This window comes from Lampris incognitus, chromosome 1, assembly GCF_029633865.1.
Source record: "Lampris incognitus isolate fLamInc1 chromosome 1, fLamInc1.hap2, whole genome shotgun sequence".
NCBI lineage: Eukaryota > Metazoa > Chordata > Actinopteri > Lampriformes > Lampridae > Lampris > Lampris incognitus.
The window spans coordinates 313,607-340,630 of NC_079211.1; the positions used below are offsets into that span (position 1 = coordinate 313,607).

The 27,024-nt window shown below is 31.6% G+C and overlaps 1 protein-coding gene across 3 annotated transcripts in view; it reads left to right on the plus strand.

The window, feature by feature from the left end:
* Positions 1–27,024, plus strand: part of rapgef2b (Rap guanine nucleotide exchange factor 2b) — a 352,048-nt gene that overhangs the window by 130,321 nt on the left and 194,703 nt on the right. The window lies entirely within an intron of this gene.

The following is a 27,024-nucleotide window of genomic DNA, read 5'->3' on the forward strand; positions in this document are numbered from 1 at the left end:
CATGAGGATAAATCAGACTATAAAACAAACCAACATGAGGATAAATCAGCTATAAAACAAACCAACATGAGGATAAATCAGACTATAAAACGAACCAACATGAGGATAAATCAGACTATAAAACAAACAAACATGAGGATAAATCAGCTATAAAACAAACCAACATGAGGATAAATCAGACTATGAAACAAACCAACATGAGGATAAATCAGCTATAAAACAAACCAACATGAGGATAAATCAGCTATAAAACAAACCAACATGAGGATAAATCAGACTATAAAACAAACCAACATGAGGATAAATCAGCTATAAAACAAACCAACATGAGGATAAATCAGCTATAAAACAAACCACCATGAGGATAAATCAGCTATAAAACAAACCAACATGAGGATAAATCAGCTATAAAACAAACCAACATGAGGATAAATCAGCTATAAAACAAACCAACATGAGGATAAATCAGACTATAAAACAAACAAACATGAGGATAAATCAGCTATAAAACAAACCAACATGAGGATAAATCAGCTATAAAACAAACCAACATGAGGATAAATCAACTATAAAACAAACCAACATGAGGATAAATCAGCTATAAAACAAACCAACATGAGGATAAATCAGCTATAAAACAAACCAACATGAGGATAAATCAGATTATAAAACAAACCAACATGAGGATAAATCAGCTATAAAACAAACAAACATGAGGATAAATCAGCTATAAAACAAACAAACATGAGGATAAATCAGCTATAAAACAAACCAACATGAGGATAAATCGGACTATAAAACAAACAAACATGAGGATAAATCAGACTATAAAACAAACCAACATGAGGATAAATCAGACTATAAAACAAACCAACATGAGGATAAATCAGACTATAAAACAAACCAACATGAGGATAAATCAGACTATAAAACAAACCAACATGAGAATAAATCAGACTATAAAACAAACCAACATGAGGATAAATCAGACTATAAACAAAACAACATGAGGATAAATCAGACTATAAAACAAACAAACATGAGGATAAATCAGCTATAAAACAAACCAACTTGAGGATAAATCAGACCACAAAACAAACCAACATGAGAATAAATCAGCTATAAAACAAACAAACATGAGGATAAATCAGCTATAAAACAAACCAACATGAGGATAAATCAGGCTATAAAACAAACCAACATGAGGATAAATCAGACTATGAAACAAACCAACATGAGGATAAATCAGCTATAAAACAAACCAACATGAGGATAAATCAGACTATAAAACGAACCAACATGAGGATAAATCAGACTATAAAACAAACCAACATGAGGATAAATCAGACTATAAAACAAACCAACATGAGGATAAATCAGCTATAAAACAAACCAACATGAGGATAAATCAGACTATAAAACAAACCAACATGAGGATAAATCAGCTATAAAACAAACCAACATGAGGATAAATCAGCTATAAAACAAACCACCATGAGGATAAATCAGCTATAAAACAAACCAACATGAGGATAAATCAGCTATAAAACAAACCAACATGAGGATAAATCAGCTATAAAACAAACCAACATGAGGATAAATCAGACTATAAAACAAACCAACATGAGGATAAATCAGCTATAAAACAAACCAACATGAGGATAAATCAGCTATAAAACAAACCAACATGAGGATAAATCAACTATAAAACAAACCAACATGAGGATAAATCAGCTATAAAACAAACCAACATGAGGATAAATCAGCTATAAAACAAACCAACATGAGGATAAATCAGATTATAAAACAAACCAACATGAGGATAAATCAGCTATAAAACAAACAAACATGAGGATAAATCAGACTATAAAACAAACCAACATGAGGATGAATCAGCTATAAAACAAACAAACATGAGGATAAATCAGCTATAAAACAAACAAACATGAGGATAAATCAGCTATAAAACAAACCAACATGAGGATAAATCAGCTATAAAACAAACCAACATGAGGATAAATCAGATTATAAAACAAACCAACATGAGGATAAATCAGACTATAAACAAACCAACATGAGGATAAATCAGCTATAAAACAAACAAACATGAGGATAAATCAGCTATAAAACAAACCAACATGAGGATAAATCGGACTATAAAACAAACAAACATGAGGATAAATCAGACTATAAAACAAACCAACATGAGGATAAATCAGACTATAAACAAACCAACATGAGGATAAATCAGACTATAAACAAACCAACATGAGGATAAATCAGACTATAAAACAAACCAACATGAGGATAAATCAGCTACAAAACAAACCAACATGAGGATAAATCAGACTATAAAACAAACAAACATGAGGATAAATCAGCTATAAAACAAACCAACATGAGGATAAATCAGCTATAAAACAAACCAACATGAGGATAAATCAACTATAAAACAAACCAACATGAGGATAAATCAGCTATAAAACAAACCAACATGAGGATAAATCAGCTATAAAACAAACCAACATGAGGATAAATCAGATTATAAAACAAACCAACATGATGATAAATCAGCTATAAAACAAACAAACATGAGGATAAATCAGCTATAAAACAAACAAACATGAGGATAAATCAGTTATAAAACAAACCAACATGAGGATAAATCAGCTATAAAACAAACCAACATGAGGATAAATCAGATTATAAAACAAACCAAAATGAGGATAAATCAGACTATAAAACAAACCAACATGAGGATAAATCAGCTATAAAACAAACCAACATGAGGATAAATCGGACTATAAAACAAACAAACATGAGGATAAATCAGACTATAAAACAAACCAACATGAGGATAAATCAGACTATAAACAAACCAACATGAGGATAAATCAGACTATAAAACAAACCAACATGAGGATAAATCAGACTATAAAACAAACCAACATGAGGATAAATCAGACTATAAAACGAACAAACAAACATGAGGATAAATCAGACTATAAAACAAACCAACATGAGGATAAATCAGACTATAAAACAAACCAACATGAGGATAAATCAGCTATAAAACAAACCAACATGAGGATAAATCAGACTATAAAACGAACCAACATGAGGATAAATCAGACTATAAAACAAACCAACATGAGGATAAATCAGACTATAAAACAAACCAACATGAGGATAAATCAGCTATAAAACAAACCAACATGAGGATAAATCAGACTATGAAACAAACCAACATGAGGATAAATCAGCTATAAAACAAACCAACATGAGGATAAATCAGCTATAAAACAAACCAACATGAGGATAAATCAGACTATAAAACAAACCAACATGAGGATAAATCAGCTATAAAACAAACCAACATGAGGATAAATCAGCTATAAAACAAACCACCATGAGGATAAATCAGCTATAAAACAAACCAACATGAGGATAAATCAGCTATAAAACAAACCAACATGAGGATAAATCGGACTATAAAACAAACAAACATGAGGATAAATCAGACTATAAAACAAACCAACATGAGGATAAATCAGACTATAAAACAAACCAACATGAGGATAAATCAGACTATAAAACAAACCAACATGAGGATAAATCAGACTATAAAACAAACCAACATGAGAATAAATCAGACTATAAAACAAACCAACATGAGGATAAATCAGACTATAAACAAAACAACATGAGGATAAATCAGACTATAAAACAAACAAACATGAGGATAAATCAGCTATAAAACAAACCAACTTGAGGATAAATCAGACCACAAAACAAACCAACATGAGAATAAATCAGCTATAAAACAAACAAACATGAGGATAAATCAGCTATAAAACAAACCAACATGAGGATAAATCAGACTATAAAACAAACCAACATGAGGATAAATCAGACTATGAAACAAACCAACATGAGGATAAATCAGCTATAAAACAAACCAACATGAGGATAAATCAGACTATAAAACGAACCAACATGAGGATAAATCAGACTATAAAACAAACCAACATGAGGATAAATCAGACTATAAAACAAACCAACATGAGGATAAATCAGCTATAAAACAAACCAACATGAGGATAAATCAGACTATAAAACAAACCAACATGAGGATAAATCAGCTATAAAACAAACCAACATGAGGATAAATCAGCTATAAAACAAACCACCATGAGGATAAATCAGCTATAAAACAAACCAACATGAGGATAAATCAGCTATAAAACAAACCAACATGAGGATAAATCAGCTATAAAACAAACCAAATTGAGGATAAATCAGACTATAAAACAAACTAACATGAGGATAAATCAGCTATAAAACAAACCAACATGAGGATAAATCAGCTATAAAACAAACCAACATGAGGATAAATCAACTATAAAACAAACCAACATGAGGATAAATCAGCTATAAAACAAACCAACATGAGGATAAATCAGCTATAAAACAAACCAACATGAGGATAAATCAGATTATAAAACAAACCAACATGAGGATAAATCAGCTATAAAACAAACAAACATGAGGATAAATCAGTTATAAAACAAACCAACATGAGGATAAATCAGCTATAAAACAAACAAACATGAGGATAAATCAGCTATAAAACAAACAAACATGAGGATAAATCAGCTATAAAACAAACCAACATGAGGATAAATCAGCTATAAAACAAACCAACATGAGGATAAATCAGATTATAAAACAAACCAACATGAGGATAAATCAGACTATAAACAAACCAACATGAGGATAAATCAGCTATAAAACAAACAAACATGAGGATAAATCAGCTATAAAACAAACCAACATGAGGATAAATCGGACTATAAAACAAACAAACATGAGGATAAATCAGACTATAAAACAAACCAACATGAGGATAAATCAGACTATAAACAAACCAACATGAGGATAAATCAGACTATAAACAAACCAACATGAGGATAAATCAGACTATAAAACAAACCAACATGAGGATAAATCAGCTATAAAACAAACCAACATGAGGATAAATCAGACTATAAAACAAACAAACATGAGGATAAATCAGCTATAAAACAAACCAACATGAGGATAAATCAGCTATAAAACAAACCAACATGAGGATAAATCAACTATAAAACAAACCAACATGAGGATAAATCAGCTATAAAACAAACCAACATGAGGATAAATCAGCTATAAAACAAACCAACATGAGGATAAATCAGATTATAAAACAAACCAACATGAGGATAAATCAGACTATAAAACAAACCAACATGAGGATAAATCAGCTATAAAACAAACCAACATGAGGATAAATCAGACTATAAAACGAACCAACATGAGGATAAATCAGACTATAAAACAAACCAACATGAGGATAAATCAGCTATAAAACAAACCAACATGAGGATAAATCAGACTATGAAACAAACCAACATGAGGATAAATCAGCTATAAAACAAACCAACATGAGGATAAATCAGCTATAAAACAAACCAACATGAGGATAAATCAGACTATAAAACAAACCAACATGAGGATAAATCAGCTATAAAACAAACCAACATGAGGATAAATCAGCTATAAAACAAACCACCATGAGGATAAATCAGCTATAAAACAAACCAACATGAGGATAAATCAGCTATAAAACAAACCAACATGAGGATAAATCAGCTATAAAACAAACCAACATGAGGATAAATCAGACTATAAAACAAACAAACATGAGGATAAATCAGCTATAAAACAAACCAACATGAGGATAAATCAGCTATAAAACAAACCAACATGAGGATAAATCAACTATAAAACAAACCAACATGAGGATAAATCAGCTATAAAACAAACCAACATGAGGATAAATCAGCTATAAAACAAACCAACATGAGGATAAATCAGATTATAAAACAAACCAACATGAGGATAAATCAGCTATAAAACAAACAAACATGAGGATAAATCAGCTATAAAACAAACAAACATGAGGATAAATCAGCTATAAAACAAACCAACATGAGGATAAATCGGACTATAAAACAAACAAACATGAGGATAAATCAGACTATAAAACAAACCAACATGAGGATAAATCAGACTATAAAACAAACCAACATGAGGATAAATCAGACTATAAAACAAACCAACATGAGGATAAATCAGACTATAAAACAAACCAACATGAGAATAAATCAGACTATAAAACAAACCAACATGAGGATAAATCAGACTATAAACAAAACAACATGAGGATAAATCAGACTATAAAACAAACAAACATGAGGATAAATCAGCTATAAAACAAACCAACTTGAGGATAAATCAGACCACAAAACAAACCAACATGAGAATAAATCAGCTATAAAACAAACAAACATGAGGATAAATCAGCTATAAAACAAACCAACATGAGGATAAATCAGGCTATAAAACAAACCAACATGAGGATAAATCAGACTATGAAACAAACCAACATGAGGATAAATCAGCTATAAAACAAACCAACATGAGGATAAATCAGACTATAAAACGAACCAACATGAGGATAAATCAGACTATAAAACAAACCAACATGAGGATAAATCAGACTATAAAACAAACCAACATGAGGATAAATCAGCTATAAAACAAACCAACATGAGGATAAATCAGACTATAAAACAAACCAACATGAGGATAAATCAGCTATAAAACAAACCAACATGAGGATAAATCAGCTATAAAACAAACCACCATGAGGATAAATCAGCTATAAAACAAACCAACATGAGGATAAATCAGCTATAAAACAAACCAACATGAGGATAAATCAGCTATAAAACAAACCAACATGAGGATAAATCAGACTATAAAACAAACCAACATGAGGATAAATCAGCTATAAAACAAACCAACATGAGGATAAATCAGCTATAAAACAAACCAACATGAGGATAAATCAACTATAAAACAAACCAACATGAGGATAAATCAGCTATAAAACAAACCAACATGAGGATAAATCAGCTATAAAACAAACCAACATGAGGATAAATCAGATTATAAAACAAACCAACATGAGGATAAATCAGCTATAAAACAAACAAACATGAGGATAAATCAGACTATAAAACAAACCAACATGAGGATAAATCAGCTATAAAACAAACAAACATGAGGATAAATCAGCTATAAAACAAACAAACATGAGGATAAATCAGCTATAAAACAAACCAACATGAGGATAAATCAGCTATAAAACAAACCAACATGAGGATAAATCAGATTATAAAACAAACCAACATGAGGATAAATCAGACTATAAACAAACCAACATGAGGATAAATCAGCTATAAAACAAACAAACATGAGGATAAATCAGCTATAAAACAAACCAACATGAGGATAAATCGGACTATAAAACAAACAAACATGAGGATAAATCAGACTATAAAACAAACCAACATGAGGATAAATCAGACTATAAACAAACCAACATGAGGATAAATCAGACTATAAACAAACCAACATGAGGATAAATCAGACTATAAAACAAACCAACATGAGGATAAATCAGCTATAAAACAAACCAACATGAGGATAAATCAGACTATAAAACAAACAAACATGAGGATAAATCAGCTATAAAACAAACCAACATGAGGATAAATCAGCTATAAAACAAACCAACATGAGGATAAATCAACTATAAAACAAACCAACATGAGGATAAATCAGCTATAAAACAAACCAACATGAGGATAAATCAGCTATAAAACAAACCAACATGAGGATAAATCAGATTATAAAACAAACCAACATGATGATAAATCAGCTATAAAACAAACAAACATGAGGATAAATCAGCTATAAAACAAACAAACATGAGGATAAATCAGTTATAAAACAAACCAACATGAGGATAAATCAGCTATAAAACAAACCAACATGAGGATAAATCAGATTATAAAACAAACCAAAATGAGGATAAATCAGACTATAAAACAAACCAACATGAGGATAAATCAGCTATAAAACAAACCAACATGAGGATAAATCGGACTATAAAACAAACAAACATGAGGATAAATCAGACTATAAAACAAACCAACATGAGGATAAATCAGACTATAAACAAACCAACATGAGGATAAATCAGACTATAAAACAAACCAACATGAGGATAAATCAGACTATAAAACAAACCAACATGAGGATAAATCAGACTATAAAACGAACAAACAAACATGAGGATAAATCAGACTATAAAACAAACCAACATGAGGATAAATCAGACTATAAAACAAACCAACATGAGGATAAATCAGCTATAAAACAAACCAACATGAGGATAAATCAGACTATAAAACGAACCAACATGAGGATAAATCAGACTATAAAACAAACCAACATGAGGATAAATCAGACTATAAAACAAACCAACATGAGGATAAATCAGCTATAAAACAAACCAACATGAGGATAAATCAGACTATGAAACAAACCAACATGAGGATAAATCAGCTATAAAACAAACCAACATGAGGATAAATCAGCTATAAAACAAACCAACATGAGGATAAATCAGACTATAAAACAAACCAACATGAGGATAAATCAGCTATAAAACAAACCAACATGAGGATAAATCAGCTATAAAACAAACCACCATGAGGATAAATCAGCTATAAAACAAACCAACATGAGGATAAATCAGCTATAAAACAAACCAACATGAGGATAAATCGGACTATAAAACAAACAAACATGAGGATAAATCAGACTATAAAACAAACCAACATGAGGATAAATCAGACTATAAAACAAACCAACATGAGGATAAATCAGACTATAAAACAAACCAACATGAGGATAAATCAGACTATAAAACAAACCAACATGAGAATAAATCAGACTATAAAACAAACCAACATGAGGATAAATCAGACTATAAACAAAACAACATGAGGATAAATCAGACTATAAAACAAACAAACATGAGGATAAATCAGCTATAAAACAAACCAACTTGAGGATAAATCAGACCACAAAACAAACCAACATGAGAATAAATCAGCTATAAAACAAACAAACATGAGGATAAATCAGCTATAAAACAAACCAACATGAGGATAAATCAGACTATAAAACAAACCAACATGAGGATAAATCAGACTATGAAACAAACCAACATGAGGATAAATCAGCTATAAAACAAACCAACATGAGGATAAATCAGACTATAAAACGAACCAACATGAGGATAAATCAGACTATAAAACAAACCAACATGAGGATAAATCAGACTATAAAACAAACCAACATGAGGATAAATCAGCTATAAAACAAACCAACATGAGGATAAATCAGACTATAAAACAAACCAACATGAGGATAAATCAGCTATAAAACAAACCAACATGAGGATAAATCAGCTATAAAACAAACCACCATGAGGATAAATCAGCTATAAAACAAACCAACATGAGGATAAATCAGCTATAAAACAAACCAACATGAGGATAAATCAGCTATAAAACAAACCAAATTGAGGATAAATCAGACTATAAAACAAACTAACATGAGGATAAATCAGCTATAAAACAAACCAACATGAGGATAAATCAGCTATAAAACAAACCAACATGAGGATAAATCAACTATAAAACAAACCAACATGAGGATAAATCAGCTATAAAACAAACCAACATGAGGATAAATCAGCTATAAAACAAACCAACATGAGGATAAATCAGATTATAAAACAAACCAACATGAGGATAAATCAGCTATAAAACAAACAAACATGAGGATAAATCAGTTATAAAACAAACCAACATGAGGATAAATCAGCTATAAAACAAACAAACATGAGGATAAATCAGCTATAAAACAAACAAACATGAGGATAAATCAGCTATAAAACAAACCAACATGAGGATAAATCAGCTATAAAACAAACCAACATGAGGATAAATCAGATTATAAAACAAACCAACATGAGGATAAATCAGACTATAAACAAACCAACATGAGGATAAATCAGCTATAAAACAAACAAACATGAGGATAAATCAGCTATAAAACAAACCAACATGAGGATAAATCGGACTATAAAACAAACAAACATGAGGATAAATCAGACTATAAAACAAACCAACATGAGGATAAATCAGACTATAAACAAACCAACATGAGGATAAATCAGACTATAAACAAACCAACATGAGGATAAATCAGACTATAAAACAAACCAACATGAGGATAAATCAGCTATAAAACAAACCAACATGAGGATAAATCAGACTATAAAACAAACAAACATGAGGATAAATCAGCTATAAAACAAACCAACATGAGGATAAATCAGCTATAAAACAAACCAACATGAGGATAAATCAACTATAAAACAAACCAACATGAGGATAAATCAGCTATAAAACAAACCAACATGAGGATAAATCAGCTATAAAACAAACCAACATGAGGATAAATCAGATTATAAAACAAACCAACATGAGGATAAATCAGCTATAAAACAAACAAACATGAGGATAAATCAGCTATAAAACAAACAAACATGAGGATAAATCAGTTATAAAACAAACCAACATGAGGATAAATCAGCTATAAAACAAACCAACATGAGGATAAATCAGATTATAAAACAAACCAAAATGAGGATAAATCAGACTATAAAACAAACCAACATGAGGATAAATCAGCTATAAAACAAACCAACATGAGGATAAATCGGACTATAAAACAAACAAACATGAGGATAAATCAGACTATAAAACAAACCAACATGAGGATAAATCAGACTATAAACAAACCAACATGAGGATAAATCAGACTATAAAACAAACCAACATGAGGATAAATCAGACTATAAAACAAACCAACATGAGGATAAATCAGACTATAAAACGAACAAACAAACATGAGGATAAATCAGACTATAAAACAAACCAACATGAGGATAAATCAGACTATAAAACAAACCAACATGAGGATAAATCAGACTATAAAACAAACCAACATGAGGATAAATCAGCTATAAAACAAACCAACATGAGGATAAATCAGACTATAAAACGAACCAACATGAGGATAAATCAGACTATAAAACAAACCAACATGAGGATAAATCAGACTATAAAACAAACCAACATGAGGATAAATCAGCTATAAAACAAACCAACATGAGGATAAATCAGACTATGAAACAAACCAACATGAGGATAAATCAGCTATAAAACAAACCAACATGAGGATAAATCAGCTATAAAACAAACCAACATGAGGATAAATCAGACTATAAAACAAACCAACATGAGGATAAATCAGCTATAAAACAAACCAACATGAGGATAAATCAGCTATAAAACAAACCACCATGAGGATAAATCAGCTATAAAACAAACCAACATGAGGATAAATCAGCTATAAAACAAACCAACATGAGGATAAATCAGCTATAAAACAAACCAACATGAGGATAAATCAGACTATAAAACAAACAAACATGAGGATAAATCAGCTATAAAACAAACCAACATGAGGATAAATCAGCTATAAAACAAACCAACATGAGGATAAATCAACTATAAAACAAACCAACATGAGGATAAATCAGCTATAAAACAAACCAACATGAGGATAAATCAGCTATAAAACAAACCAACATGAGGATAAATCAGATTATAAAACAAACCAACATGAGGATAAATCAGCTATAAAACAAACAAACATGAGGATAAATCAGCTATAAAACAAACAAACATGAGGATAAATCAGCTATAAAACAAACCAACATGAGGATAAATCGGACTATAAAACAAACAAACATGAGGATAAATCAGACTATAAAACAAACCAACATGAGGATAAATCAGACTATAAAACAAACCAACATGAGGATAAATCAGACTATAAAACAAACCAACATGAGGATAAATCAGACTATAAAACAAACCAACATGAGAATAAATCAGACTATAAAACAAACCAACATGAGGATAAATCAGACTATAAACAAACCAACATGAGGATAAATCAGACTATAAAACAAACAAACATGAGGATAAATCAGCTATAAAACAAACCAACTTGAGGATAAATCAGACCACAAAACAAACCAACATGAGAATAAATCAGCTATAAAACAAATCAACATGAGGATAAATCAGCTGTAAAACAAACCAACATGAGGATAAATCAGCTATAAAACAAACCAACATGAGGATAAATCAGACTATAAAACAAACCAACATGAGGATAAATCAGCTATAAAACAAACCAACATGAGGATAAATCAGCTATAAAACAAACCACCATGAGGATAAATCAGCTATAAAACAAACCAACATGAGGATAAATCAGCTATAAAACAAACCAACATGAGGATAAATCAGCTATAAAACAAACCAACATGAGGATAAATCAGACTATAAAACAAACAAACATGAGGATAAATCAGCTATAAAACAAACCAACATGAGGATAAATCAGCTATAAAACAAACCAACATGAGGATAAATCAACTATAAAACAAACCAACATGAGGATAAATCAGCTATATAACAAACCAACATGAGGATAAATCAGCTATAAAACAAACCAACATGAGGATAAATCAGATTATAAAACAAACCAACATGAGGATAAATCAGCTATAAAACAAACAAACATGAGGATAAATCAGCTATAAAACAAACAAACATGAGGATAAATCAGCTATAAAACAAACCAACATGAGGATAAATCAGCTATAAAACAAACCAACATGAGGATAAATCAGATTATAAAACAAACCAAAATGAGGATAAATCAGACTATAAAACAAACCAACATGAGGATAAATCAGACTATAAAACAAACCAACATGAGGATAAATCAGACTATAAAACAAACCAACATGAGGATAAATCAGACTATAAAACAAACCAACATGAGGATAAATCAGCTATAAAACAAACCAACATGAGGATAAATCAGACTATAAAACGAACCAACATGAGGATAAATCAGACTATAAAACAAACCAACATGAGGATAAATCAGACTATAAAACAAACCAACATGAGGATAAATCAGCTATAAAACAAACCAACATGAGGATAAATCAGACTATAAAACAAACCAACATGAGGATAAATCAGCTATAAAACAAACCAACATGAGGATAAATCAGCTATAAAACAAACCAACATGAGGATAAATCAGCTATAAAACAAACCAACATGAGGATAAATCAGCTATAAAACAAACCAACATGAGGATAAATCAGCTATAAAACAAACCAACATGAGGATAAATCAGACTATAAAACAAACAAACATGAGGATAAATCAGCTATAAAACAAACCAACATGAGGATAAATCAACTATAAAACAAACCAACATGAGGATAAATCAGCTATAAAACAAACCAACATGAGGATAAATCAGATTATAAAACAAACCAACATGAGGATAAATCAGCTATAAAACAAACAAACATGAGGATAAATCAGCTATAAAACAAACAAACATGAGGATAAATCAGCTATAAAACAAACCAACATGAGGATAAATCAGACTATAAAACAAACCAACATGAGGATAAATCAGACTATAAAACAAACCAACATGAGGATAAATCAGACTATAAAACAAACCAACATGAGGATAAATCAGCTATAAAACAAACCAACATGAGGATAAATCAACTATAAACAAACCAACATGAGGATAAATCAGATTATAAAACAAACCAACATGAGGATAAATCAGCTATAAAACAAACAAACATGAGGATAAATCAGCTATAAAACAAACCAACATGAGGATAAATCAGACTATAAAACAAACCAACATGAGGATAAATCAGACTATAAAACAAACCAAAATGAGGATAAATCAGGCTATAAAACAAACCAACATGAGGATAAATCAGCTATAAAACAAACCAACATGAGGATAAATCAACTATAAACAAACCAACATGAGGATAAATCAGCTCTAAAACAAACCAACATGAGGATAAATCAGCTATAAAACAAACCAACATGAGGATAAATCAGCTATAAAACAAACCAACATGAGGATAAATCAGATTATAAAACAAACCAACATGAGGATAAATCAGCTATAAAACAAACAAACATGAGGATAAATCAGCTATAAAACAAACCAACATGAGGATAAATCAGACTATAAAACAAACCAACATGAGGATAAATCAGACTATAAAACAAACCAAAATGAGGATAAATCAGGCTATAAAACAAACCAACATGAGGATAAATCAGCTATAAAACAAACCAACATGAGGATAAATCAACTATAAACAAACCAACATGAGGATAAATCAGCTCTAAAACAAACCAACATGAGGATAAATCAGCTATAAAACAAACCAACATGAGGATAAATAAGCTATAAAACAAACCAACATGAGGATAAATCAGATTATAAAACAAACCAACATGAGGATAAATCAGCTATAAAACAAACAAACATGAGGATAAATCAGCTATAAAACAAACAAACAAACATGAGGATAAATCAGCTATAAAACAAACCAACATGAGGATAAATCAGACTATAAAACAGTCCAACATGAGGATAAATCAGACTATAAAACAAACCAAAATGAGGATAAATCAGGCTATAAAACAAACCAACATGAGGATAAATCAGCTATAAAACAAACCAACATGAGGATAAATCAACTATAAACAAACCAACATGAGGATAAATCAGCTATAAAACAAACCAACATGAGGATAAATCAGACTATAAAACAAACCAACATGAGGATAAATCAGCTAAATAAACAAACAAACATGAGGATAAATCAGCTATAAAACAAACAAACATGAGGATAAATCAGCTATAAAACAAACCAACATGAGGATAAATCAGCTATAAAACAAACCAACATGAGGATAAATCAGATTATAAAACAAACCAAAATGAGGATAAATCAGACTATAAAACAAACCAACATGAGGATAAATCAGCTATAAAACAAACCAACATGAGGATAAATCGGACTATAAAACAAACAAACATGAGGATAAATCAGACTATAAAACAAACCAACATGAGGATAAATCAGACTATAAACAAACCAACATGAGGATAAATCAGACTATAAAACAAACCAACATGAGGATAAATCAGACTATAAAACAAACCAACATGAGGATAAATCAGCTATAAAACAAACAAACATGAGGATAAATCAGACTATAAAACAAACCAACATGAGGATAAATCAGACTATAAAACAAACCAACATGAGGATAAATCAGACTATAAAACAAACCAACATGAGGATAAATCAGACTATAAAACGAACCAACATGAGGATAAATCAGACTATAAAACAAACCAACATGAGGATAAATCAGACTATAAAACAAACCAACATGAGGATAAATCAGCTATAAAACAAACCAACATGAGGATAAATCAGACTATAAAACAAACCAACATGAGGATAAATCAGCTATAAAACAAACCAACATGAGGATAAATCAGCTATAAAACAAACCACCATGAGGATAAATCAGCTATAAAACAAACCAACATGAGGATAAATCAGCTATAAAACAAACCAACATGAGGATAAATCAGCTATAAAACAAACCAACATGAGGATAAATCAGACTATAAAACAAACAAACATGAGGATAAATCAGCTATAAAACAAACCAACATGAGGATAAATCAGCTATAAAACAAACCAACATGAGGATAAATCAACTATAAAACAAACCAACATGAGGATAAATCAGCTATATAACAAACCAACATGAGGATAAATCAGCTATAAAACAAACCAACATGAGGATAAATCAGATTATAAAACAAACCAACATGAGGATAAATCAGCTATAAAACAAACAAACATGAGGATAAATCAGCTATAAAACAAACAAACATGAGGATAAATCAGCTATAAAACAAACCAACATGAGGATAAATCAGCTATAAAACAAACCAACATGAGGATAAATCAGATTATAAAACAAACCAAAATGAGGATAAATCAGACTATAAAACAAACCAACATGAGGATAAATCAGACTATAAAACAAACCAACATGAGGATAAATCAGACTATAAAACAAACCAACATGAGGATAAATCAGACTATAAAACAAACCAACATGAGGATAAATCAGCTATAAAACAAACCAACATGAGGATAAATCAGACTATAAAACGAACCAACATGAGGATAAATCAGACTATAAAACAAACCAACATGAGGATAAATCAGACTATAAAACAAACCAACATGAGGATAAATCAGCTATAAAACAAACCAACATGAGGATAAATCAGACTATAAAACAAACCAACATGAGGATAAATCAGCTATAAAACAAACCAACATGAGGATAAATCAGCTATAAAACAAACCAACATGAGGATAAATCAGCTATAAAACAAACCAACATGAGGATAAATCAGCTATAAAACAAACCAACATGAGGATAAATCAGCTATAAAACAAACCAACATGAGGATAAATCAGACTATAAAACAAACCAACTTGAGGATAAATCAGACTATAAAACAAACCAACATGAGGATAAATCAACTATAAAACAAACCAACATGAGGATAAATCAGCTATAAAACAAACCAACATGAGGATAAATCAGCTATAAAACAAACCAACATGAGGATAAATCAGATTATAAAACAAACCAACATGAGGATAAATCAGCTATAAAACAAACAAACATGAGGATAAATCAGCTATAAAACAAACAAACATGAGGATAAATCAGCTATAAAACAAACCAACATGAGGATAAATCAGACTATAAAACAAACCAACATGAGGATAAATCAGACTATAAAACAAACCAACATGAGGATAAATCAGACTATAAAACAAACCAACATGAGGATAAATCAGCTATAAAACAAACCAACATGAGGATAAATCAACTATAAACAAACCAACATGAGGATAAATCAGATTATAAAACAAACCAACATGAGGATAAATCAGCCATAAAACAAACAAACATGAGGATAAATCAGCTATAAAACAAACCAACATGAGGATAAATCAGACTATAAAACAAACCAACATGAGGATAAATCAGACTATAAAACAAACCAAAATGAGGATAAATCAGGCTATAAAACAAACCAACATGAGGATAAATCAGCTATAAAACAAACCAACATGAGGATAAATCAACTATAAACAAACCAACATGAGGATAAATCAGCTCTAAAACAAACCAACATGAGGATAAATCAGCTATAAAACAAACCAACATGAGGATAAATAAGCTATAAAACAAACCAACATGAGGATAAATCAGATTATAAAACAAACCAACATGAGGATAAATCAGCTATAAAACAAACAAACATGAGGATAAATCAGCTATAAAACAAACCAACATGAGGATAAATCAGACTATAAAACAAACCAACATGAGGATAAATCAGACTATAAAACAAACCAAAATGAGGATAAATCAGGCTATAAAACAAACCAACATGAGGATAAATCAGCTATAAAACAAACCAACATGAGGATAAATCAACTATAAACAAACCAACATGAGGATAAATCAGCTCTAAAACAAACCAACATGAGGATAAATCAGCTATAAAACAAACCAACATGAGGATAAATAAGCTATAAAACAAACCAACATGAGGATAAATCAGATTATAAAACAAACCAACATGAGGATAAATCAGCTATAAAACAAACAAACATGAGGATAAATCAGCTATAAAACAAACAAACATGAGGATAAATCAGCTATAAAACAAACCAACATGAGGATAAATCAGACTATAAAACAGTCCAACATGAGGATAAATCAGACTATAAAACAAACCAACATGAGGATAAATCAGGCTATAAAACAAACCAACATGAGGATAAATCAGCTATAAAACAAACCAACATGAGGATAAATCAACTATAAACAAACCAACATGAGGATAAATCAGCTATAAAACAAACCAACATGAGGATAAATCAGACTATAAAACAAACCAACATGAGGATAAATCAGCTAAATAAACAAACAAACATGAGGATAAATCAGCTATAAAACAAACAAACATGAGGATAAATCAGCTATAAAACAAACCAACATGAGGATAAATCAGCTATAAAACAAACCAACATGAGGATAAATCAGATTATAAAACAAACCAAAATGAGGATAAATCAGACTATAAAACAAACCAACATGAGGATAAATCAGCTATAAAACAAACCAACATGAGGATAAATCGGACTATAAAACAAACAAACATGAGGATAAATCAGACTATAAAACAAACCAACATGAGGATAAATCAGACTATAAACAAACCAACATGAGGATAAATCAGACTATAAAACAAACCAACATGAGGATAAATCAGACTATAAAACAAACCAACATGAGGATAAATCAGACTATAAAACAATCAAACATGAGGATAAATCAGACTATAAAACAAACCAACATGAGGATAAATCAGACTATAAAACAAACCAACATGAGGATAAATCAGACTATAAAACAAACCAACATGAGGATAAATCAGCTATAAAACAAACCAACATGAGGATAAATCAGACTATAAAACGAACCAACATGAGGATAAATCAGACTATAAAACAAACCAACATGAGGATAAATCAGACTATAAAACAAACAAACATGAGGATAAATCAGACTATAAAACAAACCAACATGAGGATAAATCAGCTATAAAACAAACCAACATGAGGATAAATCAGACTATAAAACAAACCAACATGAGGATAAATCAGCTATAAAACAAACCAACATGAGGATAAATCAGCTATAAAACAAACCAACATGAGGATAAATCAACTATAAAACAAACCAACATGAGGATAAATCAGCTATAAAACAAACCAACATGAGGATAAATCAGCTATAAAACAAACCAACATGAGGATAAATCAGACTATAAAACAAACAAACATGAGGATAAATCAGCTATAAAACAAACCAACATGAGGATAAATCAGCTATAAAACAAACCAACATGAGGATAAATCAGCTATAAAACAAACCAACATGAGGATAAATCAGCTATAAAACAAACCAACATGAGGATAAATCAGCTATAAAACAAACCAACATGAGGATAAATCAGATTATAAAACAAACCAACATGAGGATAAATCAGCTATAAAACAAACCAACATGAGGATAAATCAACTATAAACAAACCAACATGAGGATAAATCAGACTATAAAACAAACCAACATGAGGATAAATCAGACTATAAAACAAACCAAAATGAGGATAAATCAGGCTATAAAACAAACCAACATGAGGATAAATCAGACTATAAAACAAACCAACATGAGGATAAATCAGCTATAAAACAAACCAACATGAGGATAAATCAGACTATAAAACAAACCAACATGAGGATAAATCAGACTATAAAACAAACAAACATGAGGATAAATCAGCTATAAAACAAACCAACATGAGGATAAATCAGCTATAAAACAAACCAACATGAGGATAAATCAGCTATAAAACAAACCAACATGAGGATAAATCAGCTATAAAACAAACCAACATGAGGATAAATCAGCTATAAAACAAACCAACATGAGGATAAATCAGATTATAAAACAAACCAACATGAGGATAAATCAGCTATAAAACAAACCAACATGAGGATAAATCAACTATAAACAAACCAACATGAGGATAAATCAGACTATAAAACAAACCAACATGAGGATAAATCAGACTATAAAACAAACCAAAATGAGGATAAATCAGGCTATAAAACAAACCAACATGAGGATAAATCAGACTATAAAACAAACCAACATGAGGATAAATCAGCTATAAAACAAACCAACATGAGGATAAATCAGACTATAAAACAAACCAACATGAGGATAAATCAGCTATAAAACAAACCAACATGAGGATAAATCAGCTATAAAACAAACCAACATGAGGATAAATCAACTATAAAACAAACCAACATGAGGATAAATCAGCTATAAAACAAACCAACATGAGGATAAATCAGCTATAAAACAAACCAACATGAGGATAAATCAGACTATAAAACAAACCAACATGAGGATAAATCAGCTATAAAACAAACCAACATGAGGATAAATCAGCTATAAAACAAACCAACATGAGGATAAATCAGCTATAAAACAAACCAACATGAGGATAAATCAGCTATAAAACAAACCAACATGAGGATAAATCAGCTATAAAACAAACCAACATGAGGATAAATCAGATTATAAAACAAACCAACATGAGGATAAATCAGCTATAAAACAAACCAACATGAGGATAAATCAACTATAAACAAACCAACATGAGGATAAATCAGACTATAAAACAAACCAACATGAGGATAAATCAGACTATAAAACAAACCAAAATGAGGATAAATCAGGCTATAAAACAAACCAACATGAGGATAAATCAGCTATAAAACAAACAAACATGAGGATAAATCAGCTATAAAACAAACCAACATGAGGATAAATCAGCTATAAAACAAACCAACATGAGGATAAATCAGACTATAAAACAAACAAACATGAGGATAAATCAGCTATAAAACAAACCAACATGAGGATAAATCAGCTATAAAACAAACCAACATGAGGATAAATCAGACTATAAAACAAACAAACATGAGGATAAATCAGCTATAAAACAAACCAACATGAGGATAAATCAGCTATAAAACAAATCAACATGAGGATAAATCAACTATAAAACAAACCAACATGAGGATAAATCAGCTATAAAACAAACCAACATGAGGATAAATCAGCTATAAAACAAACCAACATGAGGATAAATCAGATTATAAAACAAACCAACATGAGGATAAATCAGCTATAAAACAAACCAACATGAGGATAAATCAGCTATAAAACAAACCAACATGAGGATAAATCAGACTATAAAACAAACCAACATGAGGATAAATCAGACTATAAAACAAACCAAAATGAGGATAAATCAGGCTATAAAACAAACCAACATGAGGATAAATCAGCTATAAAACAAACTAACATGAGGATAAATCAACTATAAACAAACCAACATGAGGATAAATCAGATTATAAAACAAACCAACATGAGGATAAATCAGCTATAAAACAAACAAACATGAGGATAAATCAGCTATAAAACAAACCAACATGAGGATAAATCAGACTATAAAACAAACCAACATGAGGATAAATCAGACTATAAAACAAACCAAAATGAGGATAAATCAGGTTATAAAACAAACCAACATGAGGATAAATCAGCTATAAAACAAACCAACATGAGGATAAATCAACTATAAACAAACCAACATGAGGATAAATCAGCTATAAAACAAACCAACATGAGGATAAATCAGCTATAAAACAAACCAACATGAGGATAAATCAGCTATAAAACAAACCAACATGAGGATAAATCAGATTATAAAACAAACCAACATGAGGATAAATCAGACTATAAAACAAACCAAAATGAGGATAAATCAGGCTATAAAACAAACCAACATGAGGATAAATCAGCTATAAAACAAACCAACATGAGGATAAATCAACTATAAACAAACCAACATGAGGATAAATCAGCTATAAAACAAACCAACATGAGGATAAATCAGACTATAAAACAAACCAACATGAGGATAAATCAGCTATAAAACAAACCAACATGAGGATAAATCAGACTATAAAACAAACCAACATGAGGATAAATCAGCTATAAACAAACCAACATGAGGATAAATCAGCTATAAAACAAACCAACATGAGGATAAATCAGACTATAAAACAAACCAACGTGAGGATAAATCAGACTATAAAACAAACCAACATGAGGATAAATCAGCTGTAAAACAAACCAACATGAGGATAAATCAATCTATAAAACAAACCAACGTGAGGATAAATCAGCTATAAAACATACAAACATGAGGATAAATCAGCTATAAAACAAACCAACATGAGGATAAATCAGCTATAAAACAAACCAACATGAGGATAAATCAGATTATAAAACAAACCAAAATGAGGATAAATCAGACTATAAAACAAACCAACATGAGGATAAATCAGCTATAAAACAAACCAACATGAGGATAAATCGGACTATAAAACAAACAAACATGAGGATAAATCAGACTATAAAACAAACCAACATGAGGATAAATCAGACTATAAACAAACCAACATGAGGATAAATCAGACTATAAAACAAACCAACATGAGGATAAATCAGACTATAAAACAAACCAACATGAGGATAAATCAGACTATAAAACAAACCAACATGAGGATAAATCAGACTATAAAACAAACCAACATGAGGATAAATCAGACTATAAAACAAACCAACATGAGGATAAATCAGCTATAAAACAAACCAACATGAGGATAAATCAGACTATAAAACGAACCAACATGAGGATAAATCAGACTATAAAACAAACCAACATGAGGATAAATCAGACTATAAAACAAACCAACATGAGGATAAATCAGCTATAAAACAAACCAACATGAGGATAAATCAGATTATAAAACAAACCATCATGAGGATAAATCAGCTATAAAACAAACAAACATGAGGATAAATCAGCTATAAAACAAACAAACATGAGGATAAATCAGCTATAAAACAAACCAACATGAGGATAAATCAGACTATAAAACAAACCAACATGAGGATAAATCAGACTATAAAACAAACCAAAATGAGGATAAATCAGGCTATAAAACAAACCCACATGAGGATAAATCAGCTATAAAACAAACCAACATGAGGATAAATCAGATTATAAAACAAACCAAAATGAGGATAAATCAGGCTATAAAACAAACCAACATGAGGATAAATCAGCTATAAAACAAACCAACATGAGGATAAATCAGACTATAAAACAAACCAACTTGAGGATAAATCAGACTATAAAACAAACCAACATGAGGATAAATCAGACTATAAAACAAACCAACTTGAGGATAAATCAGACTATAAAACAAACCAACATGAGGATAAATCAGACTATAAAACAAACCAACATGAGGATAAATCAGCTATAAAACAAACCAACATGAGGATAAATCAGCTATAAAACAAACCAACATGAGGATAAATCAGACTATAAAACAAACCAACATGAGGATAAATCAGACTATAAAACAAACCAAAATGAGGATAAATCAGGCTATAAAACAAACCAACATGAGGATAAATCAGCTATAAAACAAACCAACATGAGGATAAATCAACTATAAACAAACCAACATGAGGATAAATCAGCTATAAAACAAATCAACATGAGGATAAATCAGACTATAAAACAAACCAACATGAGGATAAATCAGCTATAAAACAAACCAACATGAGGATAAATCAGACTATAAAACAAACCAACATGAGGATAAATCAGCTATAAACAAACCAACATGAGGATAAATCAGCTATAAAACAAACCAACATGAGGATAAATCAATCTATAAACAAACCAACATGAGGATAAATCAGACTATAAAACAAACCAACATGAGGATAAATCAGCTATAAAACAAACCAACATGAGGATAAATCAACTATAAACAAACCAACATGAGGATAAATCAGCTATAAAACAAATCAACATGAGGATAAATCAGACTATAAAACAAACCAACATGAGGATAAATCAGCTATAAAACAAACCAACATGAGGATAAATCAGACTATAAAACAAACCAACATGAGGATAAATCAGCTATAAACAAACCAACATGAGGATAAATCAGCTATAAAACAAACCAACATGAGGATAAATCAATCTATAAACAAACCAACATGAGGATAAATCAGACTATAAAACAAACCAACATGAGGGTAAATCAGACTATAAAACAAACCAACATGAGGATAAATCAGCTATAAAACAAACCAACATGAGGATAAATCAGCTATAAAACAAACCAACATGAGGATAAATCAGCTATAAAACAAACCAACATGAGGATAAATCAGCTATAAAACAATCCAACATGAGGATAAATCAGCTATAAAACAAACAAATATGAGGATAAATCAGACTATAAAACAAAGCAAGAACAATTATCTGAAACATTGGAACACTGAAATCAAAACTCAAAACAAACTAGAAGTCTATCGGGCCCTAAAAACAAACTATGATCTGGAAGAATACCTCTGAACTGTCAGAGACAGGAAGCAGCAACAGACCCTCACCAAATACAGGCTCAGTGACCACAGTCTAGCCATTGAAAAGGGGAGACACAAAAAGACGTGGTTGCCAAAAGAGCATCGAACATGTGGTCAGTGTATGACAGATGAGGTGGAGACAGAGGGACACTTCCTCCTTAAATGTGACACATTTGAAAAACAGCACCGGGCTTTTGTCCAGGAACTGGAACATGTGACTCCAGAGTAATAGGAAATGGAGGACGCAGGTAAGCTGCGGGTGGTCCTGGGAGGGGGCCAGCGGCGAGCATTGCAGCAAGATTTATATTTTCCTGCCACAACCTGAGAGACAGTGGGGGACGCCACCTTTTGCTACTGTTGTTGTTTAATATCATAATCATTGTTGTTGTTGCTGTTATTATTATAATCACTAGAAGAACCCCACTACAATGTAGCGGTTTGGTTATCCACCCGTCTAAATCTCCCTCCTCTTCATCCTGCCAGCTAACCACCTTCCCCCTGCCCCTAAACCCCCCCACTCCAACTCCCTCCCCCCAAATGCTCAGAATCATCCGAAATGCAGAGAAAAGTTGTTTTTAGCCATTTTTAGAAAATGCATATTTTGCATAATTATGCATAATTATTATAATTATATTTTAATGTTCTGCTATTTTTCTGGTCCTCTCTGGAACAATACCTACCACCTCCAAAAAGAATTAGGATCATAAGTGCTTTAGTTTTCGGTCCCGCTATCTACACTAACTAACACACACACACACACTAACACCACACACACACGCACACACATTACGAAAATATATGAGTAGATACTTGTCAAAGTACAAACACTCAATAAGCATCTTTTAACAATCCCAAAAACCAATCATTCAACAACCACTCGACAAATGAAAAACAGGTAAGACCCCTTTTATCCTGCTCTGCAGAAAAACCCCTCATGCTTTATGGTGGAGCACAGCAGTCCTTTATAACACCACACAGCAGCCCTTTATAACGCCACACAGCAGTCCTTTATAACACCACACACACAGTTGTGAATGAAAAATGAGAGAGCGAGATAGAGAAACAGAGAGAGAGAGAGAGAGAGAGAGAGAGCGCGAGAGAAAGAGAAAGTATGTAGCAGCCTGCCACAAAGTGAGGGACAATGAGCAATGAGTGACTAAAATCAGTTCATTAATATTTGTTTGTTTGTTTGTTTGTTTGTTTCTTTTCGACTGTCATCCCTTTTGTATCGTTTGTAATGACATGAAGTATTGTGTATCATACGTTATTAGTGCTTTGGCAATACGAGAATTCTTTTCATGCCAATAAAGCACATTTGAATTGAATTGAATTGAATTGAGAGAGGGGGGAGAGACACAGAGAGAGGGGGGTGGGGGGCAGGGCGGGGGGGAGAGAGAGAGGGGTGGGGGGCGGGGCTATAAGAAGCTGTTACACTCCCATTCTGTGTGAAGTCACCAGTCCTCCTCACAAGCCTGCAGGCAGCCTGACGGGCGTGTGCTGAGTAAGATGGTGCTGTCGACCTAAAGACTGCAGACTGGGAGTGTGGTGGCACAAGTTGCTCTGGACTAAGAGACAGCGGGGGTGGGGGGCGTTCACAACAGAGATCTTCTCATCTCAGTGGCTCCTGATTCTAGGACCGGCTTGAAGTGCCAAGTAAGTGATCAAAGTACAGCAGCGCCTCTTAATTCCTGCCCTGGAGAAGGTGGAGCACACATCTAGGAATCAGTTGAACTGCCGTGCAGCTATGAGGTGTTCTGAACCTGTCTCCAACCGGAACTGGTTCCAGTTAGGCACTGGAGTTGGTGAAAGATCACAGGAATGCAAAGGAAGACTCGGAAGTTTCTTTGGATTTCTCAGTATTCGGTACTACTACCAGGTACGGGACTAGTTTCTATGTTTCTTATTGGATTTCTCAGTATTCAGTACTACTACCAGGCACGGGACTAGTTTCTATGTTTCTTATTGGATTTCTCAGTATTCAGTACTACTACCAGGTACGGGACTAGTTTCTATGTTTCTTATTGGATTTCTCAGTATTCAGTACTACTACCAGGTACGGGACTAGTTTCTATGTTTCTTATTGGATTTCTCAGTATTCAGTACTACTACCAGGTCCGGGACTAGTTTCTATGTTTCTTATTGGATTTCTCAGTATTCAGTACTACTACCAGGTACGGGACTAGTTTCTATGTTTCTTATTGGATTTCTCAGTATTCAGTACTACTACCAGGTCCGGGACTAGTTATTATGTTTCTTATTGGATTTCTCAGTATTCAGTACTACTACCAGGTACAGGACTAGTTTCTATGTTTCTTATTGGATTTCTCAGTATTCAGTACTACTACCAGGTACGGGACTAGTTTCTATGTTTCTTATTGGATTTCTCAGTATTCAGTACTACTACCAGGTACGGGACTAGTTTCTATGTTTCTTATTGGATTTCTCAGTATTCAGTACTACTACCAGGTCCGGGACTAGTTATTATGTTTCTTATTGGATTTCTCAGTATTCAGTACTACTACCAGGTACAGGACTAGTTTCTATGTTTCTTATTGGATTTCTCAGTATTCAGTACTACTACCAGGTACGGGACTAGTTTCTATGTTTCTTATTGGATTTCTCAGTATTCAGTACTACTACCAGGTACGGGACTAGTTTCTATGTTTCTTATTGGATTTCTCAGTATTCAGTACTACTACCAGGTACGGGACTAGTTTCTATGTTTCTTATTGGATTTCTCAGTATTCAGTACTACTACCAGGTAAGGGACTAGTTTCTATGTTTCTTATT